Source organism: Taurulus bubalis (assembly GCF_910589615.1).
Source record: "Taurulus bubalis genome assembly, chromosome: 10".
In the NCBI taxonomy this organism is placed as follows: Eukaryota; Metazoa; Chordata; class Actinopteri; order Perciformes; family Cottidae; genus Taurulus; species Taurulus bubalis.
In genome coordinates this window covers 17,374,823-17,397,114 of record NC_136598.1, presented here as the reverse complement: position 1 = coordinate 17,397,114, position 22,292 = coordinate 17,374,823, and positions in this window count along the sequence as shown.

The following is a 22,292-nucleotide window of genomic DNA, read 5'->3' as shown; positions in this document are numbered from 1 at the left end:
TATGCAGGAATTACCTTCAAATATAAAGAACACGGTTAATGCATTAGTGTGTGAGTGCAGGAACATATGACAATCTCCATGTAGCATTACCAGAACAGATAGGTCTATATTTTCACTGAAGTTCCCAGGACAAGCGCACTGTATGTCTAGTTCCTGACAGGGCAACCAGGCTCTTAATGGCACTTTTAATAGGGTTTGCAATCTATTTTGTCCAAAGTTATGAATTTGTTTTATGATTTGGTGTTTTGAATGAAGGTGCAAATTTGTGTACATGCCTAAAGTTGAAATTAAGAGATAACAAATATTCACAGATAATACAATAATGATTTAGAAGAAGAATCAGACTTAGCAGAGAAGGAGAGTGGGATGTTTTATGGCAACTTGATTGCTTTTAATTATTAAGGCTGTGCAAGTGACATGAATGGGATGTTGAAAACCATCTATTTACTTTGGCTAAATGGAGCTTAGAACCGTTAGAACAGGAAGATCACAATAATACACTCAAAAAGGCCCTATTGCACAACATTGATATCAAGTGTGTCAACATTTGTGTAAGGTATTTATTGTTCTTAAAACTGATTCAAAGACAATTTGACCCACTGGTTGTAGTTAGTGGGTGATGATGGTTTTTGAATAGGATTATATAAAAAATGTTCCCTAATACTTTGTCCATCAGAAATTTGTGTATAACAATACAGACAATTATCACAACACAAATATCAAAACACATTGAAAAAATCTGGTTCTCATTGAACTTTTCCTTTCAGTGTGAGTAAAGCACCTCCTTGCATAATGCAATATGTAGCGTGATTATGGCTCAGTTGTAGAGCAGAGTCGTCCTTCTTGATTCCAACCTGGAAAACTCACTTACATTCAATAGTAAGTATATTTATTATTAACAATGGTGGTACTTTTCGTGGCAAGACCTGCCTGCGTAGCTTGAGGTCAGTGCCATTGGTTGAGGTTAGGCACTGATCAAGAGCGGTTACGGTCAGGCAAGTCAGGACATAAAACCTGAGCATATCTGGTGACCAGTACCTAGCGTGAGTATGGAAACCTGGACAATCTTAGCGCTTGAATGCAACGCAGGGGGATCATACCAAGGAAAGCATTGGGTTTAATAATAATCTATAGCTAATCTACACCTGCTACATCAGCAGTTGCTGCTTTAAGCCACTAGGAGCTAGCTGTAGCCAACCTTCTATGAACTATAGTCTTGTTTTTAACTTTACATACAAGGCAAGACACTCATTTCAGCATATTTTAGATGTAGCTATAACACATATTGTAACAAATACAAAAATAGTTAGAAAGTCATCCTTTAAGGCGTTTTGTCCTGCAACTGCTGTTTTGAGTCCAGTTAAGCAGCTGTGCCAACAATAAAAACATGATTCAACATAACAAACCCCTCTCATCGTGAATATTTAATAAGCCCATCCCACACAGCTGTAAACACAATCTGCTGCACTTATACCTGTCATGTAGGTTTGGCCCATGCTTGAGTGTGTGTATATGTCCATGCTTGCTAAGTGAATATGTGTGTGTTGTTTTCCAAAGAAATACAAGTGAAAAGGGAAACAAATGTTTTAACACATTGCAGGCCACATGCAGCAACAAAGATTTACATGTGAAATATGCAAATGTATGTTAGTCAACCTCAACCAAACATAAATAACACATATATAACAACCCTCGGAGATAGCAAATATAATTGCTGCAACGTGTTTCTTCTAGTCAAGGAAGATTCCCATAAGTCATCCCATAAATTCATATTGCAGGACTTTATTCAATATAAAAAAGGTAACACCTGTCTCGTGTCATTATTTAATAATTAACCAATGTCTACGTCTTTCCCTGACCTTGACCAAAATGCTTTGAGTTACCTAAACATAATCAGACAATGTAAATAATGCTTTTGGTGCCAGCAGTTAAAGCAGTTTTTACAGTGCTGCCAAAGAGTAGGGCTGTGTATTGATATGATACGTACTACGATAACTGCGATTAATCGCATTATGCTCCAAATTCAATAATGAATGAAAAACGAGTGGATTGCACGCTTTTATTTTAAAGTAATGTTATCAGAACAATATAACAGGCACTCTCGGAGCAACAGCAAGTTATCAACAGTATATAAATCAGTTTTCTTTTTTTTTCTGAACAGGTACCAGAAGAAACAATTTATTTTTTTTATCAGGAAACAGCATAAACTGTTCAGTAGTAAGGGTCCCTGTTAGAGGGACAAGTGACTCCTTCTTTTGTCCATGTTCAAACAGTAACGTAAAAAAAAAATCAGAAACAGTCAAAGCATGTGAACCAGCACCCACAGTTCATCAATATAATGAACTGTGTAAGTAACTCAATACCTGTTCTAAACTTAGAAACGGTTTGTCAATAAATGTTGTTGTTTTTGTTGCATGTTTTGTGTCTGCCGTAAGCAAAATGTATCTGGTTTCCTGTTTTTAGATAAGGTGCTTTAATTTTGAAGGCGAAAAACAGAGTTGAAACGGAAGTTGCAAAGTGTGCCGTTTAATGGCTAAAGCCGGGCGGCGCGAATGGCGCGTTTGAGGCGGCGCGAATGACGCGTTTGACACGGGCCGAACAGAGCATTTGAGGCGGGACGAATTCGAGCGAGTTGAATTTTTTCAACTCGGGTGGAAAAAACGGAAACGTTAACTGTTTTTACGGAGATAAGCCAGACGCGGTTCCTGGAGGAGTCGGTGAAATTCACCGAGCTATGAGCGGCTACGGATGGTGTTATGAACCCAAACACAAGGGTGTTTGATGTTCCGACGTTTTTGGGACTTCCACAACAAGTATAAAGCAGAACTACTGGTTATTTATTCCATGGTCGATAGCGGAAATGATAGCTCTTTTCACAGGGATAAGCCACGCCCCCTTTGACGCGCCGCGAATATTCACAACGCGTTTGGTGGGAACACACTTTTATTGTCGAGCGAGTAAACTGACGCGGTTGGTGTGAACGCAGCATAAGGACGCTGGTGGCTGCATCGATGCTGTGTAACGCTAAGCCCCTTCAAATGCAAAAAAACAAAAAAACATGCAGTTAACACATGATACAATAATTTTTGTCGTTAATAGATTGCTGCGTTAACGCATTTGTAACGCATTTATAACACATTTATAACGCATTTATAACGCATTTATAACGCATTTATAACGCATTTATAACGCATTTATAACGCGTTAACGTGCCCACCCTAATATATATATATATATATATATATTGCAATACTGAAACTGTGAAAATAGAGCTGAAAATACAACTTTCTGTGTGGATGCGGTGTGACTTAATCGTAACATTTGACTCTAGCGATCTAGTCGTCTAACATCACTTGTCAGGGCTACGCTCTCTCTGCAGGGGGAGCGATGCTTTGACACGTTCAGTCACCTCTTTGTAAATCCTGGGCACCAAATTGCTATCGGGATCACATGGCACCGCTGTACGGTATACGGTGGCTTGCATGTGAGACGCCATGTTGTCATTTTGGCCGGATCGTGTGACGGGCCGGGTGCTAAGGCAATAGGTAGCGGCATTGAGCGTTACTGGAGCGGAGGAGGAGGTTGTTTGACACACATAGGGATTCGAGGCAAATCAAAGGCCATTTTAAATCTGTTTAAAACAGGATGATGTTTTTGATGTACTATTAAAACCATTGATACACCATTGTTAAACACCATTGCGGTAGTAAGCATTTTTGCACAGTCTTACCAGTGAGAGACCTGAAAGACTTCTTTGTTTCTTTTATTGTTATCCATTGTACTGAAAAAGAGTAAACTTTACACTACACACCACAACTAATCAATTTATTGTTTGTACACACTTTAAGCTCTGGAGTTTGCAGTTTGGTCTAGTTTTGCTATTTCTTATCTAATGAACAGACAAAAATATGGAGCACTTCCCTCATCTTTAATTCGGATTCCAATGTTCTGCTGATCTCACTATTTCTCAGAATTCTATTAATAGCTAACAGAGAGAAAAGTGTTGTTTATCGTGTTGTTATTAATTTATTCGTCAAGGATTTATGTATTGGATATGGATTCCCATATGTAATCAGTTCAAGAGATTCTTATGTCTCCTTTTGTTCCTCAGAGTCTCTCAAGTCCAATTCATACAATGAGTCTGAAGAATCTGAGAAAGACCGAGACAGAGATAGCGTACATGTTGAAGGGTTTCACCTGGGCGTTGCAGTGTTGATGTGTGTGAAGAGTAAAAGTGGTTTGATAAATACACAATGTGTGTTGATTTTACTATAACAGAATAGACACACAGCAACAGCATTACCAGACCAATCAGACCTAATGAATATTAGTTATTGTTGAGCAATGTCACTTGAATTCGCAGTATGTCAATTGACCCTGACTAGTAGCAGACCAGGACAAGTGTAGACATATTGATGTGTGTGGGTTGTATAGTGTGTGTGCGAATGACTGTGAAATGGCAGTTCAGATATAAATAGAGTGGAAGGCACGCAGGTTAAGGGGGAAGTAAACCAACGGTCATTTATTATGAATGACATGACCGGACCACCTATGGCGATGGGAAGCCGTTACCACAGGAGAGACAGAGGACAACGTAAAACAAGAAAAGTGAGCCCAGGCAGAAATAATATAGACTAACTGGGAGAAAAAAAAGGGGAGAGACCAAAGCAAGAAAACAAATGAAAAGATATGTTTGAGTTCTGCTGTATGTGATGATTAAATGATGATTGGTTTGGCAGACAATGGGTTAAACCCCACAGTCTGCTATCACAGTAAAGAGCATGGTTCTTGGCTGAGAGAGAGCTATTACATGGAAAATCAGAAGGTCTCTTTGCCTCACAAGAGTATGTCAGGACACACAGTTATGTGATATCTTCATTGTAAAAAAAACAAATTAATTTTTCATCTTCGGGGGGGCCTCCTGTGGAATCACAGGAGGTTTCTGACAGCCAACACTGACTGGCAAGCACAAGCTCTTTGGTTTGTTTTCAAGGTCTGGGGCTTACAAACACTCACTCGCTACTGCGTGCCTTGGCTCCTGTGAATGTAAAACAAAAAGAAAGATTAAGCAACAATTAAGTAATCAGAATGATCTATAATGGCACAAGTGTGGAGCACTTAGCATAGCAAGTGACTGAGTAGATTTAATCAAATACTGTACTGAAGTTTCTGAGGTACTTGTACTTTACTTCAGTATTGGAAGTTTACTTCTCCACTACAAGTCAGAGACAAATATTCTACTTTTTACTCAACTACATGTATTTGACAACTTAAGTTACTAGTTAAGTTGCCGTTTCACATTAATAATGTAAAATGTAATCAATAAAAACAAAGATAAAACAGACTACCCAGCACCCAAAATAGTGATTGTTTAGCTCCATTATTACCAGCTTTAACATTAAACAATGTACACATTCATGTTACAAATCAATAATATGTATTCCTCTGAAACAGTCATTCTGTAGAATGAGTGCAACGTATACTTTGTATAGTAAAGTATAGTTCGATGCCAATACATTTGTACTTTTACTTAAGTATAAGATCAGCAAACGTCTTCCACGGTCACCGGTGTGGGATAGCGTAGGTCCCTTTGTAAAGACAGTCCAAACTTTATTGTTTATAAAACTGTATTTTTGAGAAAAGATAATATCTCTCCGTAAACAACGTCAACAATTAATGATCATGATGCTCTGAATCGTGTCAGTAATCAATGATTCTGTGTGTATTCCAGTAAATTCTATCAAACACGTAGATGTATTATTTGGTTGTACTGTAGCCAAATTTAGCACTGACATCAAGGGGAGAGAAATAGCCTAGCGAGACGATATTCCATCAATAATAACAACACTTGCTACATTTATTCAGGTTTGGTGGTTTAGTGGTTTGTGTGAAGGCAAATAAATGAAGGCCCATGTAAGCAGGTTACATGTACGAACTACAAGCATGTGTGTGTGTGTCAATCTCACATAAATTAGTTTGTTTACAAATCATATCATGACAACCCGTAATTGCACATTTTAGACAACGAGCTGACAGCTGATAATATGGGTTTGTTGCCTTAGATACGGAAAGGGATCTACCCACGCCCTGTCACACTGCTACGTGACCGTGACATAGTGATGGGTATATCAGCATACATGCAATCTAACCACCAGGTTTCATCTGCATCTGGGGGAGCCCTCCTTGCATTTGCGTGCAGATACCGACACAAGCACGTACAATATGTGTAGCTGGTAGGGTTGTGGTGATCACAGACAGCGCTTATACTGTGCTCCTTATGAAGAACACAAACATATTCACAAGTGTTATATTTTGTATCTACTTTATCTCAGCTTTTCAATAAATAGCAGGCACCACCCACTGTGGGACGATCATTTATTCATAGTGAAGAGAGAAAGAGGGTATAAGGGCAGGTCCCAAATTAATACACTTAACGAATACAAAGTGAGTTGAAATATCAGAGGACAATGTGTTACCAAAAAAATCATATTGATTGAAGGAGCTTTCTAATAAACCCTCACAGCCATTTGACGGAGAGAAACACTGCAGGAGGATTGATGTCACAAAATTATTGGGAGTGCATTCCCCTAATTATTGCCTAATGTGCAGTATTGGCAAGTGGGTACTCTGTAAAGATTATACTCCAAAGCAATTTAAATGGTTTAACAAAATCAATGAAACCAAAATATTATATAAGTTACTTATATTAATTTGTTTATTGGCAGTAATGTATTGGCACTGAGTTTATTGTGCATTAATACATTAATACAATGATGTGGCCAATTGAAAAAGGAAATGCATTTATTGTCATGGAAGTTTCTCAAATATGATTATATTTTACATTTCTAATAATTAACCGTGTCAATAATTTAAAGTTTTAACTTTATTTAAAGTCAGTTTTTCTTTCTTATTATCACAAAAAGGAGTATTAATACAATATGTCAGAGCATTTCCAGTTGAACTTTGTATTCCATGTACCACTGTATTGCTCCTCAGCTCTACTGAACATTTACTGCATTTCCGTTTGACTTTCACTGAATTCAGAAAAATAAGAATGCAAACCAAATGACCCACAACTTTAGATTGTATTAACTGACATTTCCAAGTAGCATCAACATCTCACAAAGTGTACACCATCAGCTGTATTTTCTACTACAGGGGAAATTGTGTTTTTCTGCCCTGATATTGTTTTGCAATCCTTCAGAGCATGTATCACCCACTATATGCCATTGTAACTGTAAAAGCATTTTACTGCTAGCATGTCCTATAATAAAATAACACGGTCAAACCATTTTGGAAATGCCACAAACATTAGACAGTTTGAAGCATCAAGTCATCAGTTAGCAGACTGAGAAGAAGTTAGCTTGTTGCCAGATTGTTTTTTAATTAGCTCCTAACTATTGAGTCGATGTATTAGCGACTTGCTTATCCTCCATGTGGCTGGTAGATTGATCAAATTCATGCATGTGCTAGTTGTTCGTTTGCTTGCCTTGACATGGTACGGTATGGTATTCATAGAAAAGCATGGAGGGAGTACTGAAGAACTTGCTTCAGTCTGGATAAGAGTTTTTTCCACTTTTCTATTCTACTGACAGCTATTCTAACAGCCCAGCTAACGTTGGATTCTAAATCTGAGATATTTGGTTAACACAAATATTTTTCAATGTCCAGCATTTTGACTTTTTAAGAGATTTTAGTTTTTGAGATATAATAATTGAGACAGTGGGATTGACATTTAAAGAATAATAGTGTAACTGTATGTATTACAGACCTGAGAGGGAAGAAGGGGAATCTTTCGTTTTGTATTTTTGGGCTAAGATTTTGTTAACTAAATATATTTATTTTTCCGGTAAGTCGGCAAACACCAATTCAATATTACATTACTACTAGGGCGCCAGTCACAATGACTGTAGAGCAGAGTAGTGCCACATGTGTCTTCAGGTGTAAAATTAAATCCAGACAATCTATGTAAATTTGACATAATTGGTGTTTTGAATCAGCACTGTTTCTCACTTCAGGTATCAATTTCAGTTTACAGCTATCAGAGCCAGTATAAAGAAAATGATTCCTTTGCTTTTATTGAAATGCGTTCAGGAATTCACTGGCAGTTATCAAGGTTATTGCCTCAGAGGTACAAGAGCCACAGATGCACATACACTTTGTTTTATTTGTACTGACGTCACATTCATGAAGGAAAAAAGGTAGTATTAACAATATGACACGTATAGTTATTTGTATAATATGTTCTTTCAGAATGTTTTGGGAGGGCAGAGTTGGGTTTGGCAGTGGCTACGCCTGCTGCTTAGTTTAACAGCTGATCGCACCAGCAGGCTGAAGGCTGGCTGGAAGCAGAGCAACAGAGGAACACAGAAGCTGTGCAATGAGAAAATAAGCTAATAGGGAAAATAATACACGTCGTTTATTTGTGAAAATAATTAAATTATAAAATAGATATAACTTTTAATTATAAAAAAATGTAATTTAAACTTTGTGATTCTGTTTAGGCCAGCAGAGAAGGCTTAGCCGGCCCTGACGACCCGCCACTGGTACACGGTATATAAACATTACAGCCCGGGCCTCCATCAGTGGGTTTTCAGTGTTGGGTCTCAGCAGGGACGGGCTGAGCAGTGAAGCTCAGGTCTTGGCTGCAGGAGGAGATGCTGCTCCTGGATGTTGAGCTCTCCTCCTCCAGCCGGGGCTACCGAGTGCAGATCGAAGAAGGCAGCAAAGCCGGATCTGTGTCTGTCCTGCTTGGGCTGGATGTTTACGAAGGCCCTGCTGTAATCTCAGTAGAACAATTTCTGGTGAACCTGCAGGATTTTATCAGATTTTGCGTGGAATCCAGCCCTGTGGCATCAATAACGCGCATTCAGAATAACTATATAGAAATTGGCAATCTTCTCTTTGATGGTCTTGTTTACTTATGTAGGTCATAAAGCGGCATCAGTTATTTAATTGAGACTGTTTCACAACCAGTTAAAAGTTCCTCACAGTAACTTTAAAGTAATCTGCTTCAAGCTGTTTACTGATCTTGATCTACATTTTGTGTATTTCTTTTTACTATTTTGCTTGGTGCAGTAAGATTATTTAATTTGTGAATCTGTTGTTGTAGAGGCAGTAAATGAATATTCTAAGGGAATTTCATCTCTAACACACTCACAGGGACCAAGAGACAACCATCTCGGTCTTAATTGAAAGATGTAATCTTGCAAATGGAAGCCATGAAACATTCAGAGAGAGAGGGGGGGAGCGAGAGAGAGCAAGAGAGAGCAAGAGAGTGTTTATGCGTATACAGTATGTAGGCCTCAAGAGACTCACTCAGGGACACTTTTGTCTGAATGAAAAAAAAAAACACGGGTGACCTCCAATAATCTCCTTTCATCTTCTCCTCTCCCTTTTTATGTTCACTCCCTCCAATGCCCTTCTTCTTCTTCTTCTTCTTCTTCTTCTTCTTCTTCTTCTTCTTCTTCTTCTTCTTCTTCTTCTTCTTCTTCTTCTTCTTCTTCTTCTATCTTTCTTCTCCATCATGTCCCTCCTCCTCTCTGTCTCTCTTCCCGTTCTCTTCATATCTCCCATTCCCCAATATCTGTCCCCATCTCTCACTTCCATTGCACTCCTGTCATCACACGCACTTGTCCACTCAATCACTGTAATTCGCTCCTCCCATTCACACTTGCTCCTGATAGGTACCACATCTCCAAGGCCCTCTTCATGTTTTTTTATGCTTCTTCATATCTGCTCCTTTTTATGCCCATGTGTCCCCTGTAACATCTGTCGCTCGAAACAACATTTTGCACACCAGTAAAAGCTCTGTGTGTCTGTGAGTTGTTGCTGGACAGGCCACAAGCTGTAAGTGGAAAAATCCTAACAAACATGTTCTGCATTCATCACCCATTTCACAGCTTCATAATGTATGTTTAAAGGGTTTTTCTGTGTTTACATTTTTTTTATATCAAAATAATATGTACAGTTAGTATATTTACTGTATATCAAGATATAGCACACATTTTGGTTATACAATAAATAAATAGTCTACATGAAATAACCACATGATAAAGCCTCTTCTTGTAAACCTCTGTGCGAATAAATTACTTGACCAATTAAAGCTGCGAGCAGCTGTGAGCGGGTCCTCGCTGGATCCCGGCACGTTTGGGGTAGCCGGCTGGTCGCCGACTGGCCTCGGAAGGAAACCGGTCAAACCCATGCATGCTCTCAACAAGAGCAGGGACCAGCAATTAATTTTTACAGTTCAATCCTGGCAGCGCAGTAGAGCTACTTAGGTTTCAGCGTCACTGACATCCGTCATGGTTCCAAATTACACGGGCGAAAGGCATGCTGGGAAAGACTGTCTCAGCGTTGGTCGGCTAACTGCTGTTTGTGTGGCGTGTCTTCCGGTCTGTCTCTTCCTGTTTTGTTTTGTGCGCGAGCGTTACCCAGCATGCAATTGGGCGCTGTCATTTTTATTTAAATCCGATGCTGTTTGGCTGATTTCCTTTGACCAGTAGGTGGCGCTACGACAATGTGAACATATACTGTGCATCATGTTTCTGTACGTGAAGAGTAGACCAGGTGATTTAAATTGTATGTAAATGGGATGCAGTTTGGTAGATTTAGTTTGGCCAGTAGGTGGCGCTAGTAGGTTGCTATGAATATATAAGTATCTTATATTTAAGCAATAAGGTACCATGTGATTTACTGTTCAGGCTAGTTGAAAGCAGGGTGGAGGATGACACACACACACACACACACACACACACACACACACACACATCATGTTTCTCTATGTGAAGAGTAGAGCAGGTCATGTAAATTAGATGTAAATCCGATGCCGTTTGGCTGATTTACTTTTGCCAGTAGGTGGCGCTATGACAATCTGAACATTTGTCATGTTTATGTCCTCAGGCATGGACCAGTATCATGCATGAGGAGTATTGGGGTAATAGCGTCATGTATGGAGGAGTTACAACAGCTTTCTCTCATATAGCGGTTAGCTCAAAGTAGGCGCGTCTTTGCGTCCCCGTAAACGTCAATTCCCAGAAGTGAAAACGCGGACGGAGCACAAGCCATACTCCTGAGGGTGTTGTTATCACTTTAGAACAGCATTTAAGTCGATTGTATGAAATTTGTAGGAGGAGTAGTATTTGGCGTAAATGCAAATATATGCTAAAATTAGCATAAATGGGCCGAAAATGGCAAATTGGCCGAAGTACTGTAGCGCCCCCTATTGTTCAAATCAGACGCCTAATTTATTGCAAGTTAGGGGATGCGATGTGCACATATACCCCAAGTTTGTCCAAATAGTTTTAATGTTATGAGTGTTTAAAAACAAGACACGTCCCTAAGAGGTTGATTGGTCGATATCTCCTCAACGCAATGAGATATCCAATAAATTTCAATGCAGTATTGATGATCCAGCTCCAATAATGATAAGTACCAAGTTTGGTATGAAACGGAGAAGCGTTTAGGAATAGACTACAATAATGTGTTTTTCACAAAATTCAAGATGGCGGAAAATATTCATAGGCGGACTTTATGGGTCTGAGAGGCTTTTTTGTAGAGCAGGTGGAGACGGACATGTGTGAATTTTTTCAAGTCAAAAAAACATTCAGGGCGAGGGGCGTCGCCGGGCCAATTTGTAGGGGGCGCTAGAGAGTCATTTTTTGGAACTTTTTTTCCCGGCTTTGATACATCCCTATTTTCACTAGGCCTGACAAGTGTTCCAAATTTGGTGAGTTTTTGAATATGACAAGTCCCCCAAAAAGCAGTCCAAAGTGGAAAAATAAGGATCAGAATAATGAAAAAAAATAATCCTTTGTATTTCAATAGGGTCCTCTCGGGACTGACTACGTCAGTCGCTCAGACCCTAATAATAACCCTTTGTATTTCAATAGGGTCCTCTCGGGACTGACTCTGTCAGTCGCTCGGACCCTAATAATAACCCTATGTATTTCAATAGGGTCCTCTCGGGACTGACTCTGTCAGTCGCTCGGACCCTAATTATTTCTTTCCCATTTTATCAAGGAACTTTAGTATAAAATAAACATAACAGTTCCCACTGAAATTATAGAGAAAACATTACATACATTGCAAAACACTTTCTATACTAGCAGGCCCACATTTCCTATACTTCACAGAATCTCTATCAATGTAGTCTATATTCTACTTCTTCTTATAATTCATAGAATGACTTTAATTCCCCTTTTAAGTCCAAAGTAATATGCAGTGGGTGACCACTGAGATGTATCAATTTCCATGACTGTACCTTCAGTCATCGTATGCCTTGTGGCAAAATTGCATTATGTTCTATTAAGGCTGCTCTTGGTGGAGAAATTGGTGTCTTAACCTCTACTGTAATTGATTTCTACCTGTGTTCTGGTTAAACCTTAGACACAGAGAACAAAGAGCAGCAGGTGGACAGATAGAAACAGAGGAGGATCGGCTTAGAATACAGAACAAGAATCCACTCTGTCACTGATCTGAAAGCCTGCAACTCTGGAGCTGCAGCTTCAGTCTAAGCTCTCCCACCTATAGTCAAGGAAAGGAATAGCTTTACTTACAGTTGGAGGCAGCGAGTGTTACAACTGCATTTTTCTTTCTTTCTGTTTGTAGGCTGCAATTGGGTGCTTTTTACTGGGGTCCCCTAGGACCCCAATATTTTGGTATTTGAATAGTTATAAAAAACAACAACTAATTAAACAGAAACCATTTAAAGAACAAAATTGCAATGATTACAGCACCTGCAAGACAAAAAGTGTATATACCTCTGGGGTCTGCGGGGATCCCAATTGGTAGAATGATGGTTAAACTTGTTGGTTTGTTTGACGTACACTCAAATATTCCAAAGGTGTTCAGCTGTCAATTATATATAATGGAGAATAGCAGGCAATTCTGATCCTTTCAGAAGCTTTCTAGGAACTGTCGCTGTGCTTGTCTTCTTCATTTTCCATTTGGCTGCTGGAGGAGAAAATTCACTTTCAAATTGGTGACTCTGCAGTTGGCCACTTTTCCAGTTGAAACAACAAGCAGCAAAGAAAGATGTCCAACCAAATTGTTGTGTAACATCTGCTCAAGAAATACTGAAAAAGACAGATCAACTTAGAAAGGCAAAACTGAAAAAAAGCCGCTGCTGCTGACATCAGCACCAGAGCTGATCACTAAAACTTGCTTTCAGACACTTGCAACAAATACAACTTATCAGCGCTCCCTGTGGCTCCACGTCATGCAAAGAGAGAGCTGACTCAGTTGAGTTGAGGCACACGCCTTACTAACCAAAGGGAAAGTGATGGAGAATAAATGGGTTTGAGAGCTGGAACACAGAGACAGTAGCAGACTCACTCGCTGCCTAAAAGTGAGCGAGGAAGCAGTTCATCAGGAGGTGGAACACATCAGTTCACAATTAATTTTTTGGAAGAGATCACGCTGTTCAAATCTGCCTCCTACGAACAGACACCAAAGCATTGTTTGATGAGAGGCACCTCATGATAGCTGCATGGTCAGACAATGACAGAAGATATTGACGCAGGGAACACTTCATTCAGACTCAGCACTGCAGGAAGTTTATTTTTTGTGTTTATATTTTTTTATATATGTTGCGAGCTGCTGTGAGAGTTAAGTAAGAGCAGTCTTTCATCAGTGTGGCCCTCACCACTGTCAAGCTGGGCCATCGACAGACAGAGAAAGGACCCGTGAGTAAAGTAATACTCACCACTCACTCTAAGCCGACAGTTAAAAAAAATTGCTCAATTTCCTGTTCTAAAGAACAAGGTGCAGAGAAAGATAATCCGTCAGTATGAGTTATACCAAATAACCAAACTCATTTACCTTTAACGGCCAATCGCAGATCTTTACTGTATCACTTAAGATGAAGAAAGTGGAGACTAATTTAAATATTCTTACTGACCCTTGTTAACCAATCATTACAAGTAAACAGACAATAATCCATTCCATTATCCAAACCATCCTATTAGGGTCGCGTGGGTGCTGAAATCGATCCCAGCTGACATTGGGCAAAGGCAGGGTTCACCCTGGACAGGTCGCCAGTTTATCGCAGACAACCGAGCATGCTCACGCTCCAATTAACCTGAGCTGCATGGCTCTGGACTGTGGGAGGAAGTGGGAGGAAGCCGGAGGGAACCCACGCTGCCACGGGGAGAACAGGCAAACTCCACACAGAAGGACCGCCCGGGATCAGGGATCGAACCCTCTTGCTGTGAGGTGACAGTGCTAGCCACTGCACCACTATACAGCCCCATACAATAATCAATTGTACTATTTATTTAGACATGCTGTGGGGTTAGTCTGGTTCTCGGTCTATTTACTGTGAGACCCGCGGCGGAGACTACCTGCCCAGATGGGGCCGAGCAACACAGAGATAGAGCCTCGCTAGTTGCTAGAGTGACCAGCCTTGGGAAGTGCATCTGATTACCATTCCACCATTCAAAAGGATTAAAGGTGTCCACCTCTGCCTCTGGGTCATTAGCTTGTACCCGGAGCACAAGCTGTCTCATCATCTCCTCCATTAGCCTATTACTCTTTGCATCCATCAAACTTTAAAACTTCAATTGTAATAATATATTTTTGTATTATATTACTGATAATATTATTCGGTTAACGGTTAAATGGTTTATTCTCAACATCCCTATTAAAGACGGGATCATCCTTGACTCACAGCCATATTATATAGATTTGATTTGACCGATTATGATCGGCTTTAAATTATGATCTTCAAATTCAATTGTCTATAGAGCCTCTGGTGTCAAAACAAATGTAATTACACAAAATACTATTACATCAGATACATTTACCATATGGTAATTTCATTGTATGAAGCAACATAGATCAACACAGAAAGTAAAGGGCTTATGACAGACGGATGGAAAGCTGTCAATTGTGAGTTGAGAGTGACAGGGAATTTTTTTCCGTGGAGGATTCTTTGAAAGAACAGACAACGGAAAAAGAATCAGAGAGAATGTGCGGCATGTGATTGAGGGAAGATGTAATGTTCAAACTGTTAAGAAGTAAATGAAAATGAGCAGAAGAAGAGCTATTAAGTAATTGCCAGATAGTGAGCCAGGGTGATCTCATTCTGAGAGAGAAGTTGTGGCGGGAGACAGTTGTGAGGCTGGTCAAGACGGAGCGGGGAAGAACATGAGAGGAAAAGTGTTATCCAAAAAGCGATGGGGAAGGGGTGGGGGTGCAGCGACCGACTCAGAAAGGGGGCTCGCCTTCCGCTCAGCTGTGTGTCTTGGCCGGCTGTGAAAAGTCGCTCTCTTCCTGTCAGCACAGGAAGCCCACAGGGCGCCATTGTGCCAGACTCAGAGGGAGAGACGGGGGACAGAGAGAGCGGCAGACAGAGGTTTGAATAATTTAGTGGAATTATTGATGAATTTAAGTTTCTGAAGGTTAAGTGCTAGTTGATATTCAAGCCACACTGGTTTGCCTTAACTGCCCTACTCTTGATTTGGCTTTTGCATGTCTGCATGGCAGATACCAGGCAAGTCTCATCACGCCTAATAAGTATTTGTGTTTATTTAATTGCTTCAGATTCTAAATCAGCACACAGACTGAATAAGGCTGCCTTTAATACTCATACAGTTGCTCACTGTTGAGTCAAGGCCCAAAACTACAACCCCCCTCCATCCCTCTGTGCGTTGTTTACAGATGAATAGAATTATGGTGACATTTTACTCCAGGTCTCTGTTTCACAGTCTATTGCCCTCTTTGTGGTAACAATTGTCCCTAATGCCAGTCACAGATTAGTTGCCAAGAGTCTGCAGCGGTGATTGGTTCTCCTCCAGGGAGATGACTCTTTCAAGCTCTTTCAGTGAAATGAGAAAATCTTTCATTTTACTTGTTTTTGTAAGTAATTGCGCAAGTCACATACTCAGAAGAACTGGCTCAAACAGCAGCGCACAGCTGTGTGTGCACTGGTACAAAAAAAAGTGATTCATTTCTTCTGACTCATTCAAACGCTCGCATTAATTGGCCCAATTTGCACATCACAAGACAATCTGATGCCTTTTTATTGTTCATTTTTTGTTCATTCTACAATGTAGATTTTAACCAATGAAATCCCTGTGGCTTCTATTGTGAGTTTTGTTTATTTACTTGTATTTGTGTTATTCAATCTCCAGAAGGTTAATGTTATAGGTTTGGTTTGTCAACCATTTAAACAACAATCCCATTATTCCAGCTTGTCCAGAGTAGCGGCTACATGCTTTTGAGATCAGTTTCACACAGTCTGAGGTCTCCAGTAGAGAATGTTCTCCATAAAGTACAGCCCTGTAGCGACCCCATTCAGCTAACCGTTCTGGTTCTGTCTACCGTAGGGTTGTGTTATCACACACGCATTGATTTGGTTTGTATGAGACCGAAACAGAGCGAGCGAGCGAGAGAGTGAGACATAGATGAAGAAATGACCCCGTAGCAGCAAAAAACAAAGGGAGCTTTACATCTGTTTATTTGTTGATGTGTTTATGCATGTTTGGCCGTGTTTACATGGGGTGATTGCACTCAATAGCCTATGCCGCCGTGCGATACCACATCTACTGCTCCACATCTCTGCTCCATTTACTGGGTGTGTGTCTTGTCTTTCATATGCATTGCTAGTTTGATATGCTATGTCGCAGCAGTGACATGACTCCAGGATTTAGAGTAATTTGGAGCAATGTGTGTGAAGGTGAAGGCGCAAGAAGAAGCAACGAGGGGAATAAAGAGGGCAGAAAGAGATGCAGATAAGAGATAATCGGTATGAGAAAAAATAAGCAAGCAATAGTCCCTGAACCTGAGAGCAACCCTGAAAAGAAAGGGAGATGAGTGAGAAAGGATGGGAGAGAGGAAGTGAAGCAGTGCATGAATAAAATATGTTGCACACTCATCATCAGGGGCCACAGAGATCCAGGGATATCCCTTTTTTCTTTTTTTGGCATCTCTCTCTAACTCCTTTGCTTTGTCCTGCTATGATTTATCTCTTGCCATGTCCTTGTGTCTATTCCTCTGTATGTCCTTGCAATCTGTAAGTATTGATATCTAGAAATTGGGTAGCCTCCGTTCACATTTCCTGCTTTCATTGCTTTACTCAACTTTTATTTTTCTTCTCCCCACCCTTCTTTCATCTTCTCCTTTCCCCGTTCCTCTCGACTACAGTTTTCTACTTTCCATCTCCCCAGTCTACTTCTCACTTCATTATCCTTGCCCATTCCTCTACCCTGTTTTGTTCTCCTCTCCTGTTCTCTTCTTTTGTCTTCAACTCTCTTGCTCCCCTTTTTAAGCCATCCTTTCCTTTCATTTTATCTTCCCTTATTCCCATTCTCCCATCTCATATTTTGTCTTCTCAGACCCATTCCTCCTCCCACTGTCTCCTCTCATTTCGGCTTCTTCCTTTCCCATTTACTCCACTCATCTCTCTTCCCATTCTTGACTTCTTCTTTCATCTTCTCTCCCCTCCTCCCCTGTCATGAACCATTGCTACCCTTTCTCCACCCCCAACAAATGCCAGTATGGATCAGTTGTAGGCTAGAGCCCATTCACCGCATGCCTTTATGCTACAGTAATGTTAAGCCATACGATCCACAACTCTGTCTATTTTACACATGGATGCTAATACTAAACAAAACACCTCAGGCAAAGTCCTGAACATTATTTTACAGTAATTCCAATTTAGCTGCAAGCTACGTAAGGCACAAGCCCCGCTGTGTATTAATATGTAGCACCAGAACAGTGTCAGCTTAGGGTTTCTCCTGATCGTGTTTTTCTTTTACATCAGCAGACATTTTCTGGTGTTCAGATTTATTCACAGCAAGTGATGACCGAAGTGACCCACACAAAGCATGAGGGTGTTGACGTCACAGTAATTGGCTCAACGTGTTATAGTGCAGGTGAGTAGACAGAGTCTCCTCTTTTTTATTGCTAGGTTTGACTTTTGGTAGTTTTAAAAAGCTTTTTTTGTAATTTATAGGAGTCACCATCAGTGGGACTTTATTTCACTTCTCTGTCCCTTTTACTTTCATCTATCAAGAAGCCACATATTTAATGAAGAACATTTAATTACTTGTTATTTATTGTATTTTACAATTTGGACCAAAAGCAATGTCTCCGTAATAAATTGCATCTGAATGACATGATATTTTTAGATGTTATTGTGAGCGTCATGTTGTGGACTGCATACCTGACATGATAGTTTAGATTATACCATGGTGGGCAAGATGGCCCCTAAAACAATTACACAATATTTAGGCTATTTCTCACTTTTATGTTCTTGATGATTTGCCTTTTTTTTGCCAGATATTTCCTTAGGTTTAGGCAACAATCTTATATGGTTGAGTTTTAGAAAATATCATGGTTTGGGTTAAAATAAACCCTTTCTGGCAAGAAGCCCCGAAGGCCAAAATATACCATGTGCACATGTAGCATGTTGTTCTGGAGGCTGTGGGCAAATTATACATTTTGTTGTTTCATTTAGAGAACTTGTTTCGTACAGCATTGCTGTCAACTTTTTTTCTGTGCACATTAGAAAACCTTTAAATATGTAATGTTGTTCAGGTCCAGGTGTTCCGAAGTGAGAAATGGTAATGATAGACATTGAGGCTTTTCTTGAACCTTCAATGAACTACAACTAAACAACTGTCAGTATGAACTAAGTCTGTAGAGTTTCACCATGAAGTATATTCATTTGATGTATTGGCAACTACGTTCAAATTAATTTTCAGTAAAGTCAATTCAGGTGTAAAACCATTTTTTTCCATACAGGAACATCCCACACAATCAATCACTTCTTTTTTTTTCTCCACATAATGACAACATTCTGCTTTGGTAGTATGTTCAGTGGGCCTCCAGCAGTGCCAACAAATAATTGAAAAAGATGAAGGAAAAAAAAAGATGTTGTTGATACCATTAAAATGATTTACAGTAGCTTTGCTCATTATTGAAAAGCTCATTTCTACTTCTCTATGTTAGCACAATTGATTCACTCTGTCACTTGTAGTATCTTAATGTTGTGTTATTGTAGCAAGGCTGCAATACACAATGTGTTAAAGTGGTGTTGACAGCACACACATGCATGTACACCCACATACAATGCTAACACACATATACACACCACTCCCTGTCACACCCCATTATCATCATGATCATTTATTAAACGTGGCTTCCGCCAGAACGAGTGAGGCTAAGAGTGAGGGAGCTCAGGGGAAGGAGGGATTGCTTTCTTAATTAAACGAGAGGAAAAAAGAGAAGGAGTACGGCGCCACAGGCTGGGCTTCTTTGAATAAAAAACATTTATCTCATTCACTGCATTCCCCTGCTCCTCGTTTCTCCCTCTCTCAGTTGGCTTAGTTACTCCGTGGCAGAGAACAACCTGGACAAACACACACACACACACACACACACACACACACACACACACACACACACACACACACACACACACACACACACACACACACACACACACACACACACACACACACACACACACACTGCAGTATACTGCAGCTTATTTCCTTTGTAGAGGTGTACCATAAGCATTGTTTCTTTTCAGGTCATAAACTTTGTTAAATTATATAACATTAAACATTCTTGTGCACCTGCCAATTTGGGTGCATGCGCCATTAGTCTCTTCTCTCTCTCTCTCTCTCTCTCTCTCTCTCTCTCTCTCTCTCTCTCTCTCTCTCTCTCTCTCTCTCTCTCTCTCTCTCTCTCTCACACACACACACACACACACACACACACTATGCTATTAGATTATTTTTGACTTTCCTTTCATGTCATATGCAGCATTTACACACACAGTAATGATGATATTTAAGCTTCACCCCACATATGCAGTCTCTCTTTTTCTTGATCCCTTGTTGAAACATCAAAATGCCACTTAACACCTTCAAAGGGGGCAATGGTTTCAGAGACACACACACATTTACGTTTGAGGATATATCATTTCCATTTTGCTTATGAACTGTAACTTTAGTTTTGCGAGCACAGTAAGAGTCCTCTAATGGCCCTGCGGGTTTGATTAATATCCTTTGCAGTGAATCACTGTATTCAAAATGTACAGCACAGCAGCAGACCAAATGTTCTCAAAGAGGCTGCATCATTTTTGTCGCTTGCAAAGATGCATTACAATTTCTCCTTTCTTTTCTGTGAGGTGGAGAGAGAAAAGTCATGATGCTATCTGCCCTGAATCTAAAATAACTAAATGTTTTTAGGCTCAAATGTTAGGTGAGGGTGAAGGCCCAATGGCTACACTGTGGCGTGAGGAGCCTTCTTCTCCATATTCCAATACTCCTATTCATTTTCTATGAGATGTTCAAAAAAGGGGTAAACTGCTTTTCAAGATAGTATGGGATAGGAGGCAGAATGGGATTTTACCACCAGGAGAGGTTGAAAGTTTGTTAAAATATTTAATTCAATGGAATTTTACATGACGGCAATCTAGTTATCCACCAAAGGGCTACCAAAGATACTGTGATGCAATAGTGACTTCAAAAGACTCTCCTCTGTACTCCAAAAGTACAGAGACGAACACAAATGGCTTGCTACTAGCCATAAAGTCACAAACGTTGGATGCTTATTTACACAATGCTGTCAAAGATGCATGTTTCGTGATATGCTATGTTTGCAAGCATAGACACACTGTCAACATTAAGCAACATTTCTTATTGGCTGGATGTAATTGTCTCACAAGCAAAGATGCTAGTCTCCTCTAACTGAGAAGTAACTTGGGAGGACTGATGGTGGACTGGTGTAAAGGTCACTCACCCTTTGAGCTGAAGTCAAGGGAGGACCTGCCTTGACAGGAAGGACCTTAAAGGATATATACTGAATTTGCTCAAAGAGAACTCCAGAGCGCTGAAAGTGCCACTGGATGCTCCCGCTGAGGGGATTTAAACACACTCTGAAGCATAATAAGATAAGTAAATAAACACAGTTGTCTTGCCAAACCCAAACTGGCAAGAGGAAATAGATGAAACATACACATGATAGTAAAATGTGACAAGACTCTGTCCAGTAGAGGCTGGGCAACATGGGGAACTTATTGAACAGGACAGTGGGGAAATCCTCATTTCACCATAACACTCCATCCATTTAGATTGTAGGCAGAAATGATGGACTAAGCAAGGCTACTTATAATCATCCAATGAGGAAACTACCCTAAATTCAATAGACTGATCCACTGAGTGCCCAAACCGTAAGGCTTATTGCTCCTTTCATCTGAGAAAATGTTCCCCTGAACTTAGGAACTGGCCAGGGTGGCGGCATCATTAGTTGAGTCACTCCTGTCATGTGCTTGGTTAGGTGCGTTCTCCTAACCAGCTGCTCCAATCTGATCCTAACCACCAGGGGAGATATTGAATGAGGCAGGGGTAACGCATCAAACTGTTTCCCGCAAACGCAGCGACCCCCCAAGAATGGATTGTCGTGTTAATTCAAGAAAAACTACAACAGACAATGAATCTTCAGCGACGATACAAAGAGGGACACTTCCATCCACATGAGCCGAGTCTCATGATGTGAGAGGCCCGCATCCAGGTGTGACACCAACACTGAGGACGGGAATGCCTGGAAAATTGAGGGCTGTCAGGAAGTAAATATTCTCAATTTCTCTACCAACACATCCTTGAAGAAGAGTGGTCTGAAGATGAGGAGGATATAGAGCTTTGCATTTATCATATCAATCTGTCGTAAGTTGATATGGCATGTCTTATCAACAGGTCATACACCGCCAATTGATTTATCACGTTGGTCCCCTTTCCACACCCTCATGGATGTAGACACAACATAGGACAATGGTTCTGAGACGTGTTTTCTTGGTGGTTTAGTAAAGATTGACGGCTGCAGAAACTGTTGAGTGTCATTGTCTGTGCTGTGCTGTAAAATGTATTCCCTTATTTTCTATATTGATAATAGAAATGGAGAGCATTGGCTATCTTTTCAGCCCCAAATCGTCCATAAGATTTTAATTGGGTTAAGATCTGGTGACAGTGAGAACCGTTTGAATAAGTTTCATATTCATCAAACTATTCACTGACCCCTTGTTGTAAGGAAGCATCTGCATTTGCTCTGCCACTACATTCATTCATTCAGTTTTTTTTAATTTTCAAAGCAAAAAAAACAGTAAATGGAAATGGTTAAAGCCACTTGCAGTATATATGAGTCGTTTATGGTAAATTATTATTAAGGCCAATACACTCTTTACAAAGCACAAAGACAATGTGTAAAATAGAAAATGTTATTTATGAAATGTGAAGGATGCATAATCACAAGCAATCAAGTTATGCTGTTTATCCTTATTCTTC